Here is a 19,498-nt window from a genome sequence, read left to right on the forward strand (position 1 = left end):
TGGGTACAGTTAGTTGAGCTAAGGAGGGAATCAAATGGTTGCCCTGGTGGAGAAAACATCCACTTTCTGACTGGTCCTGTGGAAAAAAAGAAGTTTTTTTTTTCTCTAGGAATAGTCCCTTTTGGACAGAAAGAGACCCTGGAACAAAGCTAGTTTTTTCCCAATTTTTATGGAATAAAAGAAAGCCATCCTTTGCAATGAGGGTCAGTATTTTCTAGCCTGTTCTTTCCTAGCTATAATTTCCTAGTGCTGCAGTCTCCATTCATTGAATGGAGCCTTGGGAGCTTGAGGCACTGCTGAGCCTAGGAAGTAAAAGGCTTGGAACTTGTTGAGGATTCTGCCCAAGCTGTTCTCTGTCAGCGATATTTTTTAAAGGTGTCTGCAAATTTTCAGTTCATAAGGGAGAAAACAGACCTGGGGAAAAGAAAGTAGGCCCACACTAGGTAGTCCTAGGGAAGAGCCCATTTGCTTTAGGCTTTTTCCAAGGTGTATATTTGACTTTTAGGGGTGGGGTGGACTTTTGTACAACATAGGTAAGAAGTCTAAAGCAAAGCATCTTCTGTGCTTCAAAAGAGGACACTATATTAGGGATCCTAAATAGGAAGCAGCTGGTGTGTCTGGGACAGCCTTCAGCCTAGACCCTTCCAGCACACTCCCAGAATGCTGCCCAGCCTTACTTGGAGACCAAAATAACATGAAACCAGTTAGAAACTAGCCTGAGTGAAGAACAGCTATACTCTACCCCAGGGAAAGACTGATGACCTCCTGGGTGTTGGCTGCCATTTCATTTGTAGAAATCAGACTCCTGAGGCTATAGCCAGGTGCACAGACATCGAACAGCTTGTTTGTTCTCTTTTTTACAACTCAGGCTCAGATGTCACAAAAGTCCCAGTTACTACCACTTCTTAACTATCCAAATTCTTTCAGCAACTCTCCCGTATTTCACAGAGAAGTACTTATCTTGTAGAAAACTCAGAGCTTCTGTCTAATTTCATGGCATCTAAAGATGTAGAACTTTGATAGCTGGAGGGTGGTTATACAAGCTGACTTTCCTGAGTTCATGTACAGGACAAAGTTTATTTATGTTCTGGAAAATTAAGTATGCTATTGGGGCTGGGGATGTGGCTCAAGCGGTAGCGCGCTTGCCTGGCATGCGTGCGGCTCCGGGTTCGATCCTTAGCACCACATACAAACAAAGATGTTGTGTCTGCCGAAAACTGAAAAATAAATATTAAAAAAAAAATTCTCTCTCTCTCTCTCTCTAAAAAAAATTAAGTATGCTATTAGTGAAGTTAACCAATATTATTTTATAAACACTTGGTTTAGCAGCCACAAAGAAAGAGAAGAGATGATTTCTGTCAGTAAATCATTTGTTTCTCTTCCTGTATTCCCAACCCCAACAAACCATGCTCAGTGCTGCTTTTGCCTTTGCCTTTGCCCAGGATCTAATAAGCCATAGCATCCCTTCAGGATGCCTTTGAGGATCAGGCACAGTGGCACATGCCTATAATCCCAGCAACTTTGGAGATTGAAGCAGGAAGATCCTAAGTTTAAAGCCAGTCTTAGCAACTTAGCAAGGCACTTAGCAACTCAGTGAGACCCTGTTTCTAAATAAAATACAAAAAAAGGGTCAGGGATGTGGCTCAGTGGTTAAGCACCCCTGAGTCCAATCTTCAGTAACAAACAAACAAAAAAAGATGCCTTTGTGGGTCTCCAGAGTGGGGGAAAGGGAGTCAGAGTGTACAGAGCCTTCACTTCCCCTGCTTCAATCAGAGTAGCTATTTTATGTATTTGGGCTGGAAAAAAAATAATTTTTTTTGAAACCACCGCTCTGACCCTCTTCTCACATCCTGAAATGTCCTCTTTGCTGCCCTGGCCCCCTCAAGAAGCATATTGACAATGATTTTAACAAAATTATCACTCCTTCAAATTGGACTGTTACTTCTGAACATCAGCCAGTGCCTTAGACATAGCGGAATGCAATAGTAGATGCTTGTGGCTTACTTGGTTGATTAGTGACTCACTAAGTGATATTAATTAATAACTCCAGAATGTTTCTAGTTCAGGAAAGAAAGTACAGCTTATCATAATTAATTTGGATTTGTTTTAATTTGACCATTTCTGATCTTGGCTACTGGAATTAATCACACAGTCTGAAGTGAAACCATGGCCACTTGTTGCTGATGTAAAGGATACCTGCCTAGGTTAATCCAAAGAAAGTACCCCTATAAATTTCTAAAGAAGTGTCTTGAAGTGAAAGGTCAGCTTGAGTGCTTATTAGAAAAGACCAGAGACTATTTACTAAGATCTTATATTTCTTATCTGTTTTCTTTTTGTTACAAATTACCTGTCTGGAAGTTTCCAAACCACTCAGTGTCTTGATTGTGGAAAAATGAAGATCTTTTTCTCTGCTGAGATACACTTGTTGTACCATCTAACTGTTTATCAGCAGCCTCCAATACACATCTATATTTGGGAGGTGGTTTGCTCTGTTTTTTTGTCTTTAATTAACTTACATGTTTTATAAAAGTTATAATGTATTAAGTTATTTGTAAAGCTAAATAACAGAAAAGGGACATTAGTGGGAAAATTTGCCAAATTCAAAAAAATCTACAAGTTTAATTAGTAGTAATATACTCAGTGTTTATTTCTTTTTTTTTTTTTTTTAAAGAGAGAGAGAGAGAACTTTTTAATATTTATTTTTTTTAGTTTTTGGCGGATATAACATCTTTGTTTGTATGTGGTGCTGAGGATCGAACCCGGGCCGCATGCATGCCAGGCGAGCGCGCTACCGCTTGAGCCACATCCCCAGCCCCTCAGTGTTCATTTCTTTGTTTTAATGTTTGTACCACAATTATGTAGGAGGTACGTATGCTAACAGTAAGGAATTAAAGGATGTACAGAAAAAAACAGTTGTGGTGCACATACCTATAATCCCAGCTACTCAGGAGGATGAGGTGGGAAGATCACAATTCTAGGCCCAGAGCTGGGATTATAGCTCAGTGGTAGAGCACTTGCCTAGCATGTGTGAGGCACCGGGTTTGATTCTCAGCACTACATATAAATAAATGAAATAAATGTCCATCAAAAATAAAAAGTAAATATGAGGCCAATCTGGGCAACTTAGTGAGACCCTGTTTCAAAATAAAATTAAAAGGGCTAAGGATGTAGCTCACTGGTAGAACACACATGAATTCAATTCCCAGAGCCAAAAAAAAAAAAAAGATGTGCAGAAACTCTGAACTCCCTTTGTGTAAATTCTGTAAATCTAAAATTATTCCAAAATGACTTATTTTTAAAGATTTCTACCTAACCATAAAGGTCTTCACAATGAAGAAAAAAAAGCCAAATAGTACCAAATCTGGGACAGTGTGAGCATCAAAATCAATACCAATAATGGATTGTGACTCACTGAGTTAAAAAAAAAAATCCATACTTATACCAAATAAATAAAAAAAAAGAAAGGAAGGAAAAGGAAAATATTTTTTATATTAAAATGCCAACTAATAAATGTACAAGGAATAGTAAAGAGAAATTTTTCATGTTCAGCCATCGTAGTAATTGACTAATTCGGATAATAATTATCAATGACTGTTAAAAAGAACTAGAAGAAAACATGCTGGGGAACAGGACACAGTCTGAAAGTAATCTCCCCATAGGTTACCTATTAATTACAAAGGAGAACATGGTAACTTCACAATGGAGAAGCCTGGCAGATACTGTCATAATCAAAGGTTCAAAGTTAGCATTATCAATAAAGTGACCAAATAATCTCCTGAGTTGGGTTTTGTTTTTTTCTTCTCTGCATTGTGTCTATTTCTCTTGGACTCCTGCTTTCTGTTTTTGTTCTACTTTCTTTTAGAGGCTGTCTTTGAAAGTTTGGTAATCTAGCTACTAATTAATATTTAAGAATCAAGTATTAAAAACCTGACTGGAAATCTTGTGGGAATGAATAGGCACATTAGCTGGTGAATTTGTATGGAGGGCATCTGCAGCAAGCTGGCTTTCTCATGGGGGAACACCCAGAAATCTGTATCTGATAGTCTTCTCTGGGTTAATTGAGTTTCTACGGAGAAGTTATCTGCCAGGGCTAAGGGTAGAATAAATCAGTATTCTCCTGAAATAGAAAGGAGTCTAGGAATTCTCCAATGGAGACTTTCACTTCTCCAATTTCCATTTTGGCCCCTCATTCTTACTTCTGTGCCTTGTTTTCCTGAGTCTAACCTAGTTCCATTTAAACTTCTCTGGAAAATCTCCAGTTCCCTTTGGGAGCAGGAGAGGGGTCCATCTCCTGACAGTGTAGGGTAGATGGTGGGGATTGGGAGTCTTAAATTGCTGCTTCTAGACTTGAACCAACATCCTGGTTTTTAACTGTTTAGTACTTCACCCTACTTTCAGAGTACTTGGTCTCTAATTCCTGAGTCATTCTAGGATTCTTCAGAGGTGAATCTATTTGAATCTTTGATAGCATCTCTCTCTGTATGCACTGGTTTTGTGTCTAATATTTGTTCTCCTTTGTTGTTTTTGTTGAAAGTAATTTTTGAGAGATGGCAAGGGTATACCTTTACTCTGTTTATTAAAACTTCAAACTTCATAGATACATATCTTTTCTTTGAAGTTTTACATACAAGATTCTGGTTCTGCCACCACTGCAGTCTGCTCAAGTCCTAAACAGATTTTTTTTTTTTCTTTTTGATCCTCCTAAGTTATAAGGACAGATCCAATATATAACTCTAAGAAAAGAGTTCCCCATTTTTTTTTAATATTTATTTTTCAGTTTTCGGCAGACACAACATCTTTATTTTATTTTATGTGGTGCTGAGGACCGAACCCAGTGCCCCGCACATGCCAGGCGAGCGCGCCACCGCCTGAGCCACGTCCCCAGCCCAAGAGTTCCCCATTTTTAAAAAAATAATTTTTAGTTGTAGATGAACTTTATTTTATTTATTTATTTTTATGTGATGCTGAGGATTGAACCCAGTGCCTTACACATGCTAGGCAAGCACTCTACCACTGAACTACAGCCCCAGCCCCAATTCCTAGCATTATTTTTGGTAGTGGGAATTGAACTCAGGGGCACTTTACCACTGAGCCACGTCCCCAGCCCTATTTTGTATTTTATTTAGCCTCTGGGATTACAGGCATGCACCACCACGCCCAGCTTAGTTCCTAGCATTTTTAAAGAGTAAGAACAATGCTTTACTTTTCTGTAAAATGTGTAGTTTCATACACATAAAGTACTTTCATACACACTTTTGAGTAGGTTCCTCTTCAAATCTATCGAAGGATCTCTCTCTCTTTCCTTAGGCTCCACATCCTTTTTTTAGCCTACTGACTTCCCCTAAAATAGCTTGGTCCAGGCATAGAAGTACTCAGTAGCCAATGTTTGTGTTCATATCTGCTTTATTTTCACCACTCCTAAATTTCTCAGTTACTTAAGAAAGTTATCATGTAGTCACTGAGTTCTGAAGAGTGTTGGAATTGAGGAGTGGAGAGAGGGACCCTTATTCAGTCTATTCAGGTTTACCAAAGGTTGCTGTCCCATTTTAGTCAGTTGTAAGGCTTGTTTGTGGGGCTTTTTTTCTTATCACTTGATGATAATGTATATTACAATTATTGATATTTACTGTATGTCAGACACAATATTAAATATTCAATAGGATTAATTCTTTAATGTTGTAGGTGTTAACTTTTATCACCATTCTACAGGAAGTGAGGGTAAGGAAAAGCTAGACCCAGGATCACACAACATACCAATAGCTATTATATCATTTTCAAACTATTATTGATTCAAATTTAACTTATAGACAACTGAAACAATTACTTTTTTTCATTCATTTATTGGTGCTTTTTTTTTTTTTTTTTTTTGGTACCAGGAATGAATCCAGTGGTACTTAACCACTGAGCCAATCCCCAGCCCTTTTTCATGTTTTATTTAGAGCAGGGTCTTGATGAGTTTAGGACTTCCCTAAGTAGGTGAGGCTGGCTTTGAACTCTCATTGTTCTGCCTCAGCCTCCCAAACCTCTGGGATTATGGGCATTAAATCCTGAGGGCCTTGCTAAATTGCTGACACTGGTCTCAAAACTTGAAATCCTCCTTCCTCAGCTTCTTGAATTGTTGGGATTACAGGAATGTGCCACCACACCCAGCTATATGTGGCTTTTTTACATTTGAAGTCCTAGCAGTCTAAATCAATTATTTTATTGTTTATTATTCACTTATGGTTTCTTGTCTTCACATTATAAACTAATTTTTGCATGCTTTTTAATTTTGAGAATTTGTGGGCTTAAATTGGGAGATATTTTCCTTCAGAGGAGCTTTGTCTCCTTCTGCTAAGAGATATGGGGCACCACCAAACTTAGATCACTTGAACTTCCTTCAGGGGTCTCAGTTTAATGCAGGAGTCTCAGATTTAGTTCCCTTACCTTTCCAATGGTCCAAGGCTTGTCTTCCTAACAGCAATGATGCTTTTAGTTCAGGCCCACAAGGAACCCTTCTTATTACACAGTTTATGATTTTTCATCCTTTTGGGGGTTTGGGAGAGTAGCCTTGGAGATTTCTCCTATTTACTGTGAGCACTGAAGTGCTTAAAAATATGTACTATATGGGACCTAGTGTTTTTCATTGTAAGAGTTCCTCATAGTATCTCATTCACAATAATGCAGAAAACAAAACTCTGTATAACTTAATATTCTACTTCTTATTAACTTATAAGCTTTTTTCAATGCCATTAAACATTTCTTTGTACACATAATTTTTATGGTTTCATTATTTTCCATTATATTGGTAAACTTTAATTAGCCTTTTAAAAATATTTAGAATATTCTCATTTTTTATTTTTTAAAAGTTATACTGGAGTAAACATCATTGCGTAAATATGAGGTAAGTCAAGGGGCATGAGGGTATAAGGGAAAAGGATAACTGTTACTTTAGGACAAAGGTTGCTAACTCAAAAGCCTTATAGGAGCCAGGCAAATAAATAAAGTGAATAGTTCAGAGTTTAAGATCTTGGCATTAAAGATCTATTTACTAAGCATTTTATTAGGACTCAGCTTTTTGGTTTTTTTCTTTCTTATTTTCCTCTTCTCCATTTTATAAGCTGTTTGCAGGTTATGCTAACCTGCAAGCTGACATAGTTCCAGCTAGCCTGCTCTGTATATCATTCAGTAGCTGTATCAAACAAACTGGTGCCCTACTATGTGTTAAGATCCTGTGCTCAGAAGTATCTATCAAGGTATAAGACATAGTCTCATTCTCTAAAAATGTCCTTTTATCAATAGATAAATAGTCAAATAAAATGGCCAAGGCTTGATACTAAATGAGTTGTACTGAAGAAGTTCAGGAGAACTTCCATGATAAATAAAAGTTTCTAGACATGGTAGAATCTGAGCTAGAACCTTTTTAAAAAAAATGGCAAGAGAAATAGGGGTTATAGTCCAGATATCTTCCCAGTGGCATGAACTAACGCTAAAAATTTGGAATAGATTTCAATGGAACATGGTTAGGATAAGAATGAACTTTGATTGCCTCCTTAAGGAATTTGGCTTTATCCTTGGATGGCAGGGGCCCACTGATGGCTTTTTACCAGTAGAGGAACACATTGAAGGCACTACTTTGGGGAAGTTAAATTTGTGTCAACATATATGATACTTGGGGGAGGACAGAGCCAGAAGAAAAGCAAGAAAACTAGTTAGAAGACTACAATAATAATGCAGGACCAAATTAGGATGATAGTAATGGGGACAGGATCTGATGTTTAATAGGCTACTGGAGATTTGCTTCTGGAAGTTCAGTAAGAATGTAAGATTTAAAAATCAATAGCAGGGCTGGGGATGTGGCTCAAGCGGTAGCACGCTCGCCTGGCATGCGTGCGGCCCGGGTTCGATCCTCAGCACCACATAGAAACAAAGATGTTGTGTCTGCCGAAAACTAAAAAATAAATATTAAAATTCTTTCTCTCTCTCTCTCTCTCTCTCTCTCTCTCTCTCTCTCTCTCTCTTCCTCTCTCTTTAAAAAAAAAAAAAATCAATAGCAAAGGGCTGGGGTTGTGGCTCAGAGGAAGAGTGCTCACCTCACATGTGTGAGGCACTGGGTTTGATCCTCAGCACTACAAATAAAGGTATTATGTTCACCTACAACTAAAAAATAAATGTTTTTTCTTTTTATATCAATAGCAAAGATATGGGAAGTACTAAACCCAGCTTAAGTTGAAGGGGACTTCAGATCTGAAACTTTCTGTAAGTCTGCATTTGAATATGGACCAAGAATTGTTCTATTAAATAATGAGGAAAGAAAGATATAAGAAGTAGAACTAGGAGGATTAGTGTTACAGAAACCAGAAGGAATGGTGTTAGAGTAGGAGAAGATGGCTAATCATGTCAAATCAATTAAGATATTATAAGTTAAAAAAATTAAAGCTGCTTTACACAATTCAAATATTACAAGAAGGCAGATTTCTCCTGGTTAAGAAATGATGCATAATCCCAGCAACTTGGAAGGCTGAGGCAGGAGGATCACAAGTACAAGGCCAGCCTCAGCAGTTTAGCAAGGCCCTAAGCAACTTTGAGAGAGATCCTGTCTCAAAATAAATAAAAAGGGCTAGGGATGTGGCTCAGTTGGTTAAGTACCCCTGGGTTCAATTCGTGGCACCAAAAAAGAAAAGAAAGAAATGGTGAAGGAGAGAATAGAGTTAACAGGCCATTCTTTTAAGAATTTTGTTGTTGAAAGGGCAAAAGAAAGAGAGGATTGTCTAAGTTGACATGCCAGTGATAGCCTCTGCTTTCTGGTTTACCTGAGATTCCCCCAGTTACAGGGCTCTCATAGATTTCTGCCTCTATGGAGCCAAGCAACACCCCTTAAAAGGCTGCTGCTGCTTTTTTATCTCTATACATATACCTGGCCCAGACATTTTATATATATGGAATAAAAAAAAAAGTGATTGTTTTATGTTTGTTTACTTTCACAAAACATAATGTTTTCATGGTTCATCTGTGTTGTGGCATGCATCAGTACTTCATTCCTTTTTATGCTGAATAATTTTCCATTATGTGGATATCCTTTCGTCTGTTGAGTATGTTGGGTTTTGTTCCCATTTTTTTAAAATATTATGAATAATGCTCCTGTGAACTTATTTCTTTTGGAGTCACTGGCATTACAGGCATGTGCCACGCACCTGGCCTAAGCTGCCTTTTTTTTTTTTTTTGGTACCAGGGATTGAACTCAGGGGAACTACACAATCACATAATTCCAGCAGCTCTGGAGGCTAAGGCAGGAGAATGGTGAGTTCAAAGCCAACCTCAGCAAAAGTGAGGTGCTAAGCAACTCAGTGAGACCCTGTCTCTAAATAAAATACAAACTAGGGCTGGGGATTTGGCTCAGTGGTTGGGCACCACTGAGTTCAATCCCTGGTACCAAAAAAAAAAAAAAAAAGATAATTTGTTAGTTTCTGTTAATGTTTGCATCCATAACACAATGTAATTAGAAAAATAATGGCAGTATGCTTTCTCTTATGAAATGGTGATGACAGTTGATACAGATTTTTTTTGTTTGATTGGTTTTTTGCATAGTTGTTTTGATATTGTTTTTAGTGATACTTCTGAACAATTAAAAAATTGGCAGTCCTAACTGTATATGGTGGCACATGACATGTCTGTAATCCTAGTTAGTAGGGAGTCCAAGGCAGGAGAATGGCAAGTTTGAGGTCAGCCTTGGCAACTTAGCAAGACTTTTTCTCAAAATAAATAAATAAATAAGAACGGGGGTTGTAGCTTAATGGTAGAGTTCTAGAGTGCCCCTGGGTATGGTTTTTTTGTTTGTTTGGTTTTGGGTGTTGCTTTTTTTTTTTTTTTTTTTGGTGTGTGTGTGTGTGTTTATGTGTATGTGTTGTTTTGGTTTTTGGTACCAGGGATTGAATCCAGGAGCACTTAACCACTGAGCCACATCCCTAGCCCTTTTTGTTTTGAGACAGGATCTCCCTAAGTTGCTTAGGGCCTCACTAGGTTGCTGAAGCTGGCTTTGAACTTGCAATCCTCCTGCCTAAGCTCCCAAGATGCTGGAATCACAGGTGTATGCCACCGCATCCAGCTTGATGCCACAGTTTTGATGGGAATTTTGCTTTCTTGTCTTTGAAGTCAACCTGAAAATCACTGGTTCAGAAAAGAGAGTGATTGATTATTTCTGGCTCTGAGGTGATTGGTGAAGACTTGATGGAGGAGTTGCTTAGAGTTTTGTAGATTTTAAGATAATTCTGAAGATGGCCAAGTGTAAATCTGAATGAACAGAGGCAGTAAAGAGGAGATGGGCTTATGAAACAGGTTTGAAGCTATTCAAAGTAAGGTTGGGTGGAGGAGAATAGATAGCCAAGGTGAAGGACCCTGGAAGCCAAAATCAGGAGCTTCAACTTCTGAGAATGACAAACCATTACAAGGGACAGGAGAAGTGATATGTTGAAAAAAGATGGTGCTTTAGGAAAATGAATCTGGGAGTACTGGAAGGTAAATTGCAGGTGGGAAAACTAAGAGGCTGTTGAAGTTTATAGTGTATTTGTATTTTGTTTCTGGCTATAAAATAATTTGATCTTTCATCAAAAGCCATATAGATTGTTGGCTTTTGGAGAGTTGTTTTGATACTCTTGTTTTTAGTGATACTGCTGAACCAATTAAAAAATTGGCAGTCCTACCTGGGCATGGTGGCACATGACCATAATCCTAGCTAATAGGGAGGCCAAGGCAGGAGGATGGCAAGTTTGAGGTTAGCCTTGGCAACTTAGTGAGACTTTATCTCAAAATAAAAATAAATAAACAAATAAGAACTGGGGTTCTTTTAGTTGGGAAATAGGTTTCAATGTGGTCTGTGATGTGGTAAAATTAAATGAAGCACTGAAAGTATGCCACCTTCCATAGGTGACTGGAACCCTTTCCCAGGCACATTAGAGTGGTTGGTTTAGCCTCACAGAAATTTCAGGGTCAAAGACTATGGGCTGAGAATTTTCACAACAAGCAACTAGAACTCCAGGCACTTGGTCAGGAATACCTACTTTGCCTAGCCTACAGCTATTTATCCAGTCCTCTTAGTGGTCTATACCAGTTCAGGGAGAGATGAATATGGTGACCAAAATCTCTGCTCCTTTCAGCCTCCCTGAGGGGACTGCTGATAGTTGGTTAGTTTTATGAACAGGAGCTTCTCTCCCTTCTTCCCTTCCTCATTGTTTCTTTCTTTGTAGGATCAGGGGACCATGGCCCCTCAAACAAGCCAAAGTGGTCTTTTTATCCACTTTCATTCTTTTCTATAATTCATCTTAGTCACCCTGGTGTCAGAGGATATAGGCTTCATGGAGAAATCGAAGTAAGAAAGAGAAAGAAAACTATATTTCTTCTGGATCCTGAGAGGTAGCTGCTATGGTCTTGGACTGTGGTTTCTCTGAAGGCTTCTTTATTGAGGACCTGAAATCCAAAGGCTTCACTGTGGAGTCCAGACAGTGTATCTGCTCTCCGGATCTGTAGGTTCTGTATTTGCAGATTCAGCCAACTATGGATCACAGTATTCCGGAGGGAAAAATTGTGTCTGCACTGAACATTGTTTGGTAGAAAAAAAGAAAGGTTTGTACAGACTTTTTTCCTTGTCATTACCTGAATAATGCAGTATACTAATTATTTATATAGCATTTATGTTGTATTTGGTATTATATGTAATCTAGAAATGTCTTTAAGTATACAGGAGAGTAAGCCTAAGTTAGATGCAAATACTGTCCCATTTTATATGAGGATTTGAGCATTTTCAGACTTTGATATCCACAGAGGAACTGGAACTAGTCCCCACACACTCACAGATACCAAGGGATGACTGTAGGGAACCTTGGGAGGCACTCAGGGATACTGCTTGGATACCCAGCCCACTTTGAGAGCATCTCTATATTCAAGGATAGCAGCAGGGAGCAGTGGCATGAAATGGACAAAGTGCTGCCACTTACTGTACAAGTGGCTCTTGCTGTGGTTTCTCTACTCTTATTCCCACAGAACTAGCCCAGAACTTGGACAGGAAAAGGGCGGAGAACTCAGGAGTTCTATAGACAACTGAAATTTTTCTCTGGCCTGAGAGAGACCACTCCCTTTCCTCAGCCTTCCTTTCCCCAGGGAAGATGGGCTTCCTGCCCTCTCAGTCTGGCTGAAGGATTCTTCTTCCATAGAAACCCACTTTGACCCAATTCAGGACTGACCAAAAACTGAGGTATGTGAGAAGCCCAGTTCTGCTTCAGCTGGTAGATCTGAAGATCTAGGGAACTGAATCGAACTGTGTATTAGGAGGGGGACCTGCAGCCACATTGGTCCTAAGGCCCACAATCACTCTGTACAGAAGCCTTCTTATAGCCCAGTCCTTTTAAATAGACCCCATCCATTTGCCTGAGGAGCCCCCGAGGAAGCCTGGTGCTAAGACTGGTCAGGCATCCACAAGAACTGAGTTCCTTCTGATAGAATGGTCCCTGCAGCCTCCCTTCAGGACGTCAGGAATCCCCTCCCAGACTGACTGCTCCACCCTAAGGCTAGTCTGGAATCCTAGTGAGAGGAATAAGCTGGAAAACAAGGAGCCATTCAAAATGGACAAAAAGCAGGGGTGGGGGAGTGGTTTCTGACTAAGGTCTGAAAGCTGGGCCAAAGGAAGGAAGCTCCCAGGCTCTGCCCAGGCTATTTCCCTGACATTCCTAAGAATTGCAGAGGAGTTAGGCCAGCTCTCCTTATTTTTCCTTTGCTGTATTGAGATCTTCCATCTTCCGGCACCGCCTGCCCTCCTCAACTGACTCCTCTCTCCACCCTCCCGTTCCCTAGGCTAACAGGCCCAGAGGGACTGATGGGGAGGGAGACTGAGTGGCTGTACTGTGGGCATGCCTGCTCCTTTCCCTCCCCCCTTCCCTTAGCAGCAACGTCACCCGCAGCACCAGTACCAGCAGCCGCGGCAGCAGCAAGGAGACGGGCTGGGATTGCGCAGCCTCCCTGCATTAGCTAGGATGCCATTGTATTAGCAGAAATCAGATCTTAGGAAATCATCCCAGCTCTCCTCCACCCCACCCCACCTCTCTGTGATCCTGTGAACAATGCCTCAGCTGGAGCTGTCCAGGTAGACCTCGGTGGGAGTGCAAAAGGACAGGAGCCTCTTGGTCCAGCTCAAGGCTCTTTACAGAGGTATGGCTCAGCGGTACTGGGGGGAGGGGAGCGCCAGAGCCTAAGGATCTCTGATCAACATTTGGGCCCTGGCTTCTGAGGGTTGGCTTTGTCTGTGAAAGCGAGTGAGTATTAGCAAGTTCCAGATAAGCTCATCCGTGCATGCATTTGGCTACCATGCAGGAATGGGGAAGTGCAGAGGCTTGGGCTAATGCTATTATGCCATTTTGTCAAGAAGCAGAAGATCCTATGCTTCCTTTCTGGGCATTTGTAATGAAGCTGCTGTAGCCAATATAATCAGGATTGGGGGTGTTAGGTCTAGAAACAAAGGTTTAATGGGAGGAGACCCCTAAAGCTCCTGTAAGTTTATGATGGAGACTATACTGGGATCCACAAAGCTTTCAAGAAGGGCTGGGCAGCCTTTCGCTTCACACTCATGCATATATGTGTGCACATAGACGCATGCACTGTCACTTTATCTTCTGGCACTGTGGGAGCCACTCATAGTAGGGAGAGGGGGTGTGGGGAGAGAGCAGTTATTGTAATGATTCTTATAATCAGCCTTCTTATACAGACTTAGCTTCTTCCTAGCAGAAAGAGACCAAAGCATAAGCTAAGTTAACATTCTCCAATCCACCATCCTTCTCTCTTCCCTTCATCCCTGCCCTAGAGAAAACTCATTCAGGAAAAAGGCTCACCATCAGGACCTCAAGTCAAGGTCAGGTTATTAGAGAATAGTGACAGTACATTACCCCCCCACACACACACCCTTCCTTCAGGAGGCCAAGAAAGAGAGAATGGGTTATAGCAGTATGTGAGGGAATGTGACTAGCAGTAGGATATTGATGACCAAAGACAGGGAAACTTTTCTTCTGAGGTTTTCCTGTTGCTGAGCAGGTAAAGAGTCCCTTAAATTTCTGTTTCCATTAACCACCTTGATTGAGAATTCAAAAACATGGTAATAGGAGACAAGCGTTCCCTGGTGTGCAAATATGTGTTTGAGGTATACACTGGAAACTCGTGGGAGTGTTTAGTTCCCAGAAAGTATTTAGGAATGAACAATAGAGCAGGGGAAAGGGGGTTTGAGGGACCATGAATGGGGCAGGGAGACAAGGACTGGGAACTGGAGCGGGAAGGACAGGATTGAGGACTCTACAGAGTAGAAGAGCATGGGAGCAGTAATAGGAAAGAGACTATGGGCTCAGAGAATAGAGGTGAGTAGGTATGGGCTCTAACCAGGGAAGCTAAAGTGTAGGCCTGCCCAGGAGGTGGAAAGTAGCTGCTCTGGGAACAAGGTAGTCACTTAGACTTTAGGAAGAGGGTGTGGCCCAGATCTTTTTTTTTTCCCCCCTTTGGGAGGCAATTATGATGGAAATAGTTGAGAATTAGACAAACTTGGGTTTGAATCCCATCTCAACTATAATTGTGTGGAAACTACTAAGCTTCAATTTTCTCTTCTGTAAAATGGGAATTATTATGTCTACTTGAAAGTGTTATAGTGGATGCCTATTGTGTAAATGGTCACTAATAAATAGCATTGTTTTGATAGACCAAGAGACCCATTTGGGACCAGAATCAGTAAAAGGGCTCTTACAGAAAGCTTTCCCTGGATCTGGAGAGGCAGACTACACCACCTCATGCTGGCTGAGCCCACCCCTCTACTAGCTACCCAGTAGCCATAGCTAGAGGGCTCATCTGAGAGAGCTTACTTCAACTTTCTTTTTATTCTGGATTTTCTATTCCTTCTCTAGCTTCATCTTCCATGTCTCTCCATTAATCAGGGTAGAAAAGAAGTCTGGAATGAGCTTTTCCACCTCTGTTTTCTCTTTGCCTTTGTCAGAGTTATGGGCCACAATATTAAACCTGTCTTGACATAGGACAAGTCAGTCCTAGGAATCTTAGATATACTCTCAGTAAATGTTTTCTGTGGTATTTGAAATCAAGTCAAATATGCAACATTCTCTCATTACATTCTTAACTGAACAAGAAAATTTTTCAAAAGTTGGGATTCCTGATCCTATCTTAATTCCGTTATTTATTCTCTAAGTAATCTTAAGTAAGAAATTTCATTTTTCTGGGTATCACTTTCCTTATTTTTAAAAATTAAGATGGCCCTGCCTACTTTGGTAAGTTGGTATGAGGATCAATGAGATATGATATATATAAAAAGTGCTTTGTAAAAAATGTGAAGGGGGTGAGGTGAGGCATTAATACAAGATTTCATGAGATACCTGCAGAACTTCTCCATAGTTGATCAAATTGAATTGTCTATGGAGGAAGTGTTGGCAAGCATTGCCCTGGTTATATGGAGATTGGGAAGGAGTTAAGATCTTCTCTGAGATACACAATTATAAAATAAATGAAATCATGAGTAAAGGGGCTTGATACTTAAAGTAAGATTCCATATAACCTAAAGTAAAAGCCAAAACTATATAGCTCTTAGAATAAAAGCAAAAAAAAAAATTCTTTATGATCTTGGGTTAGATAAAGATATCTTAGGATACAAAAAGTTTTAACCCTAAAAGAAAAAAACTGAAAAATTGAGCTTTATAAGAATTAAAAACTTCTAACAATTAAAAAAAATGCCATTAAGAAAACAAATAGCGGCTGGGTTTGTAGCTCAGTAGTAGAGCGCTTGCCTAGCACGTGTGAGGCACTGGGTTCAATTCTCAGCACCACATAAAAATAAATAAAAGAAAGGTATTATGTCCATCTATATCTAAAAAGAAAGAAAATAAACAGTTTTCCACCACAGATGCAAAACAAGGGTCCTCGGGCTGTGGAAGCTGAGATTGAAAAGAAAAATAAGGGTGGGGAAGGACTCAGACACACAAACAAGCCATAGACTGAGAAGAAATATTCACAAGACATGTATCTGCAGAAGACATGTATCCAAAATAAATTTGAAAACTCCTACAACTCAATAAAGAAAAGACAACTCAATTTTTGAAAAATGAGTAAAATAGTCCTCAGACAATCAAGCACCTACCAGATTTCAAACACTGTAATAAGTTCTAGGGACACAGAGTTGATTGTGTTAGTCTCTAACCTCTGACCTGCATTCTAAACTGGGAGACAGAAACAAAACAAAACAGTCAGTGCCCTCCAGCCAAGGGCTCCTGTGCTACCTTCCATATATATTTGTTCTTATCCTCGGTTTAGAGGACCAGTGTTCTAGACTGTATCTGTGCATCAGTGTTTTGCCATATGAATACATGCATGTGCTGGTGATTGTTCTAGGGAAAGAATCATAAACTCTTGTATACTTGTGAATAGTTCTTGAAAATGTTACTTTTAAAAGGGGGAAGTACCCATTAAAAATCATTTGTGGCTATAACCCATAGGTGCTCTTAAAATTATGCATGTGTATAAGAAATTTCTCCATACTCCTTTTAGTCCAGGCCTTGGAATTATGGCCTGGACCTTAGGGAAAATCTAGCACTATATGTAGGGAAAAATCTTCCTTTTTTAAAAAAATAAATAATAATAATAATCCTTAAATTGTGTTCATAATGGGTATTTATTAGAATATACAGATGAAACAGAATTTAAAATAATCCAGAATCATTCAGTAGAGGTGGGAGCTATTAACATTTTGTTGCATATGTTTTAGATTTTATTCCATGCATATACACATATTTTTTTTAATGTGCCATACTTTACATGTTGTTTGTAATCTGCTCTTTTCATATAATATGTTGTGAACACTTGCCAGACATGATGACAATGACATATGCCTGTAATCCCACTACTTGGGAAGTTGCAGAAGTATCATAAGTTCAGGGTCAGCCTGGGCAACTTATAGTGAGACGCTGTCTCATAAATAAATAAATAAATAGTCAGATAGATAGATAAAAGTAAGGATGACCTAGTGGTGGAAAGCCCCTGGGTTCAATCTCCAGTACCACATACACAAACTTAAAAATATTTTGTGGGGCTGGGGTTGTAGCTCAGTGGTAGAGCACTTGCCTAGCATGTATAAGGTTGGATCCTCACCACCACAAAAAATAAATAAATAAGCTGGACACAGTGGCGCACACCTGTAATCCCAGGAGCTGTGGAGGCTGAGGCAGAAGGATTGTGAGTTCAAAGCCAGCCTCAGCAAAACAGGGTGCTAAGCAACTCAGTAAGACCCTGTCTCTAAATAAAATAGAAATGGAGGTGTGGCTCAGTGGTCAAGTGCCCCTGAGGTACCCAAATAAATAAACAAAATGAAGGAATTATGTCTATAACTAAAATTTTTAAAAACATTTTGTAAACATCTTTCCAAGTCAGTAATCATATTAACACAACATCATTATTATTATTTATTTCAAACAGGGCCTCACTATGTTGCCCAAACTGGCCTTGAACTCCTGGGCTCAAGTGATTTTCCTGCCTCAGCCTCTCAAGTAGCTGGGACTATAGGTGTGTGCCACCATGCCCAGCTAAATAGTGCATTATTTTATTTCATTTTTTAAATTTAATTTTGTGCTGAGGATTGAACCAAGGGGTGCTTTACCACTGAGCTACACCCTTAGTTCTTTTTTATTTTTTATTTTGAGGCAGGGTCTCCCTAAATTGCTGAGACTGTCCTTGTACTTGTGATCCTCCTGCCTCAGCCTCCCAAGTAACTGGGATTACAGGTGTGCTCCACCACACCCCGTTTAGTGTAATATTTTTAAGGTTCATTTATATTGTAGCTTGTATCAAGACTTTGTTCCTTTTATCACCAAATAATATTTCCTTGCATGTACATATCACATTTTGTATATCTATCAGTTTTTGGATATTTGGATTGTTTCCACTTGAATAATGCTGCTTTGAATGTTTGTATACAAGTTTGGAAGTAGAATTATTGGATCTTGTAACTCTGTTTTTAATATTTTGAAGGACTGCCGGGTTATTTTTCCAAAGTGGCTGCATCATTTTACAATGCCCTCAGCAATGTTTGAGGGTTCTGGTTTCTTCACACCATCAACACTTGTTATTTTATTTTGTATTTTAGCTATCCCAGTGGAAGCGAAGTGGCACTACATTGTGGTTTTTATTTCTTTATTGACTAATACTGTGTGCCTTTAGTTACTTTTATGTCTTCTTTGAAGAAGTATCTGTTTAGATTCTTTGCTCATTTTTAAATTGTGTATCTTTGTTGATTGATTGATTGTGGCACTAGGGATCAAACCCAGAGCCTTGGGTATGTTAGGCAAGTGCTTTACCAGTGAGCTACATTCTCTGTGTTATCTGTTGAGTTGTAAAAGTCCTTTATATATTTTGATAAGATATATATCTTTTCGGGCTGGGGATATAGTTCAGTTAGTAGACTGCTTGCCTTTCAAAGATATATATCTTTTCAGATACATAATTCGCAAATATTTTCTCCCATGTAATGAATTGGCTTTTCACTTTCTTAGTGGTATCCTTTGAAGCGCAAAGGTGTTTAATTTTTGTGCAATCCACTTTATCTGTTTTTTTCTTTTTATCACTTTTGCTTTTGGTGTCCTAAGAAACTATCACCTAACTCAAAATAACAAATATTTACTGTATATCTTCTTCTGTAACTCATAATCTTGTAACTCAGTTTAGCTTCTCTGGTTTCTGCCTTCCTTTATCTCTACCTCATTACCCAAGTCAACATACAAGGGTTTGGAGTCCAACAGAGAAGACTTCCTCTCAGAAAAAGGAGGAGGAAGAATCTAAATACTTGCTTCTTAGTTTTAATATGATTTAATTTAACATAAATAATTATATTTTATTATAATTTTCCCTCACACATATATTTATTAGCCATTTGCATTTTTTCTTTAACAAGTATGACTTGTTCATGTCCCTGAGCATGTGTAACTTACTTGCTCTTTCCTGTACTTTTCACGAAGAGCTGTGGCCCTGTGTCAAAATGAGTTAGAAATCTTCAGAAATCCATATCAGGGGTTCAGTTAAATGATGAATAAAAGAAAGATAGTGGGGGATTTAGACTCAGAGTAAATAAAAAGAAAATGATAGGAATAAAAAGGGAAAGAAAAGAAATGAATGAATCAGGGAAAATGATATATGAGGAGTCTAAGTGAAGAGAAGACTGTGGGGACCTGCACTTGGAGGTACAGAGACTAGAACTAGAGGAAGCCACTCTGCCATGGTACAGCCAAGAGACCAGAGAATCTCAGAATGGACTCTGTGTCCTTAGAGCCAGGCAACCTTGAACAAGAGAGAACTTCAAGGTATCAGAGGTGAACTTGGAAAGAAAGACTTTCTAGGGAATTCTAGTAGTGAAAGTTCTGGGCTCAAACTTAGCAGAATTTGGATGGTTCAGGAGGTCTGTACCCTTAAACAAATATCAGAAATACATTAGGCCCATCATGTGTGC

General features: G+C 39.3%; 1 protein-coding gene across 4 annotated transcripts in view; it reads left to right on the forward strand.

Annotated features, from left to right (window-relative positions):
* Positions 1–19,498, forward strand: part of Rusc2 (RUN and SH3 domain containing 2) — a 62,765-nt gene that overhangs the window by 23,422 nt on the left and 19,845 nt on the right. Inside the window, exon 1 of one of the 4 annotated variants that reach the window (XM_027931093.2) lies at positions 12,703–13,176. The exons of the other annotated variants lie outside the window; for them this stretch is intronic. The gene's annotated coding sequence lies outside the window, so the exon portion shown is untranslated. Of the gene's footprint in view, positions 1–12,702; positions 13,177–19,498 lie in introns of those variants that run through there. 4 annotated transcript variants of the gene reach the window in all.

The sequence above is a fragment of the Marmota flaviventris genome, chromosome 13 (assembly GCF_047511675.1).
Source record: "Marmota flaviventris isolate mMarFla1 chromosome 13, mMarFla1.hap1, whole genome shotgun sequence".
Lineage (NCBI taxonomy): Eukaryota > Metazoa > Chordata > Mammalia > Rodentia > Sciuridae > Marmota > Marmota flaviventris.